Here is a 3828-nt window from a genome sequence, read left to right on the forward strand (position 1 = left end):
AAGAATATTTCATGTGCATGATCATTTCTTCCAATAATAAAAAAAAAAAATATGCCAGCATTGCACGAAATTGTGTCTATAAATAAGAGCAGAAATAGTTGCAGTTATTATTGAGGTAAGAATTTTTTGCTTTTGTTATTCAGAATACAGGGCCGAAGGACAGCGCTGGTGTCCTTATAAAATTTATCAGGTTACAGAATTTTTTTTATTATTTTTGGTGTTTAGGAATTTTTGTATTTGAACCTGACATTAAAATGAAAAAAAGAATTTTGTGGGAATATTAAGTGTGAATGCATTGTTTGCAAAGAGACTATAAATCAAAGCCAATTTCGTTGAGAGGTTACATTAAAATAAATTTTGTTCAGAGGTTACAATCATAGAAAAATTCACTTAATTGCTATTTTTTGTGGCGAGGTTACACTTGGATCACATTTTCATTTTTTTATTTGAGGAGGTTACGCTTGGCTCATTCACACATTTTCATTGAAATTTATCTTTGTGGGGAGGTTACACAGTTCAGTAATTAGAAACAATCTTTTCTCCCATTGTCATCTGGAAGTAGAAAGTCGCTGTGTGAAGAGTTCGAAATCTCTATTTACAAATTATGATGTTAATTTTACGTAAATTGAAGGGGGAAGAGGGAGAAATGAAAAAAAAGAGGAGAAACTAATGATATCAGGTACATCGGCAGTTTATGCCGAATTAGCGGAAACATGTGAAAATGTATGCCGGATCAGGATTCGAAGCTGGGATATCTTCCAGGCTAGGCAGTTGTGCTAACCTCTGCTCACCGGAGAACAGTATTTGCTACAACTGCGCGGACTGTCTCTGCAGGATCCCCTGTGGACCCACACTCCCCCTTAGCGCCACCTATCCACCGTCCCCGTCTAAGTCCACCATGCTCAGTAATTTGAGATTACCGCTATAGGTCGAAGTTAAATGTGCATCCACACTGAAGGTTGTAGTTATTGCCCATCGAGGCGACTCAGTTACAAGAATGCGTGGTGTCTGTTCTTTTGGATATGTCTGAAAGAACATATACCACACATTAACATAAGTAACGCTCATTGACTAACGTGCTGCCTCTGTTGAGAGGTAGTAATATTTTTCCTATCACGTACAGTTTTGCCGTAATTTGACTTTGCTATGCCAGTAGGCTATGCGTATTGTTGGAGGGAGATTTCTCAGTCCTGTCTACCTTCAGCGCTGCAGTCACCACAGACGCCTAGTGCAGCGGCAACTCAGCAGACAGACCAGCGATGCGGGTTGCCTAATTTGCCATGAAGTCTGGCCGAGGCAAGATTATTTACAAGCAGGGACACATTTGACAACAAACACGCAAGAGCGGCCAACGTCCATCAGGGGACGTCTACCTGCAGCAGAAGAAGGGGGCGCCACGATCAACAAACTATTTCCTGGCAATCACGTGTGCATAAATAATCCCAGAAATATCCTCCTGCCAGGGGCTAGATAAGCCGGGACCCAGCCGTTCATCAGGCAGTTCTCGACTCACCGAGTGCGGAGAAGTTCGGCCGGTCCAGCGGTGTGCCACCTCGACCATCCTCTCTTCCGCAAAGATTGGCGTACGTCGCTTTCGTCGAGTTACGCTATCTACCAGCTGTTAACAGCCGACTTCTACGTAGAACAGATATACAGGTAAAGAGTGGGAGGGAACTCTGATTGTAGGACGTAGTTGTTATTTGATTGATCCACAGAAGGGATCCTTATTGTTTTGTTGGTTTTGAAGAGTGGGGTACTGTTGGTGGTTTATTGTAGTTTCATTAATAAAAAAGTTGTCAAAACGAGTTCGTTCTGGCCGGCCGCGGTGGCCGTGCGGTTCTAGGCGCTGCAGTCCAGAACCGCAGGACGGATACCGTCGCAGGTTCGAATCCTGCCTCGGACATGGATGTGTGTAATGTCCTTAGGTTAGTTAGGTTTAAGTAGTTCTAAGTTCTAGGGGACTGATGACCTACGATGTTGTCCCACAGTGTTCAGAGCCATTTGAACCATTTTTCGAGTTCGTTCTGGCTCTGTAGATATAGCTAGTTGTCGTGTGTGGCCCTGAAAGTGTTGCTTGTCTCATAGACTTGGAATACCCATGCTATATGGTGATTATTCTCTATATTTAAGACAGTATTAGTAAAACACTTCACCGACTATTGATAGTTACTACTATGTCAACACGCAAGTGTATGAAGAGAATAGATATTTTCTATTACATTTTGGGAAGTATACGGTGGCTAAACAGACTTTGTGCAAAAAGTGTACCGCGCTTATTTTAAAATGAAAGTTGTTGACCAGCACAAGGGATGGGCGCCAGAGACAGTTTACCGCTGTTGTAGGGAATGTTTAAGACTGTGGACAAAAGAAGGGATGGACCCTCCAAACAAATACCTTTCCAAGAAATTTCTCTTCACCACACTAGACCAACTGAAAGCTGGGATTTCTTTTAGTCCTCATATAAAGAAACTGACGAAGGATGAAACTTCTGAGAAGACAATGAAGATAAGAGAAAAAGGTGCATGACCGCCTTCCGATCAGTTACTGAGAACTTTCTATGGACTTACAAAAATCCTAATTACAAGGTCATAGCTGAAAAAAGTTGCAAAATTTCAAGAAGATGGGTTGTTAAAAGAGTGTAAACGCCCACTTTCTACATTCACATATCGACATTTGGGACATTATGTTGAAGAGCAGAGTGAACGTTTCCACCAAGATACTAACAGGAGGTGCCAGCGGAGCCGGACAGCAGCTATTTTTCTCGACCATTGGATGTTGAAGAGGGAGAGTTATCATATACAAGAATCTACAAGGAAGTCAATGAAGAGAAAGTTTAAATATTTATGGAACACTGTGACTACTTGTTTTTATACAAGGCAGTCAAGAAACAGATTAGGAGAGTTCTAAGGAGTATTTTTTAAATTTATTTCATTTTTAAATGTGTTCTGATTAAAAACTCGCCTTGTGTGAAATGGTTAGAATATGTTAATGGGGGCTCAGAAGTGAAAACTATTACTTCTTATTTTGTGTAAAAACTTGACGTGATACACAAAAACGGTAGTTATTTCTAGAATCAGCATTAAAAGTGATTCAAGAACACCTACTTTCAACAAATCATCCGACAAAAAGTTTTAAAATGCGGACTAGTTAAATCACCATCATTTCGGCTTCGTTCGTCTGATGATAATGTTCATATATCTCGCTTCCATCGACTGAAAAAAGCTGCTCTCGGCACTCAACACCTAAGCAGTTACATTCAAATAAACAAATAAGAAAAGTTCAGTCGACTTCTCATCCCCTCCCTTACTCCTGTTTTAACCAACTTTACTTCGTTTCCATCATCATTTAACCATACAGTAAAGCTGCATGCCCTCGGGAAAAATTACGGTTGTAGTTTCCCCTTGCTTTCAGCTGCTCGCAGTACCAGCACAGCAAGGCCGTTTTGGTTAGTGTAACAAGGCCAGATCAGTCAATCATCCAGACTGTTGCCCCTGCAACTACTGAAACGGCTGCTACCCCTCTTCAGAAATCACACGTTTGTCTGACCTCTCAACAGATACCCCTCCGTTGTGGTTGCACCTACGGTGCGGCTATCTGCATCGCTGAGGCATTCAAGCATCCCCACCAACGGCAAAGTCCATGGTTAAATGATGATGGCGTCCTCTTGGGTAAAATATTCCCGAGGTATAATAGTCCCTCATTTGGATCTTGGGGAGGGGACTTCTCAGAAGGACGTTGTTATCAGGAGAAAGAAAACTGGAGTTCTACGGATCGGAGCGTGGAATGTCAGATCCCATCATCAGGCACGCAGGTTAGATAATTTAAAAA

This window comes from Schistocerca cancellata, chromosome 2 (genome assembly GCF_023864275.1).
Source record: "Schistocerca cancellata isolate TAMUIC-IGC-003103 chromosome 2, iqSchCanc2.1, whole genome shotgun sequence".
NCBI classification, from domain to species: Eukaryota; Metazoa; Arthropoda; class Insecta; order Orthoptera; family Acrididae; genus Schistocerca; species Schistocerca cancellata.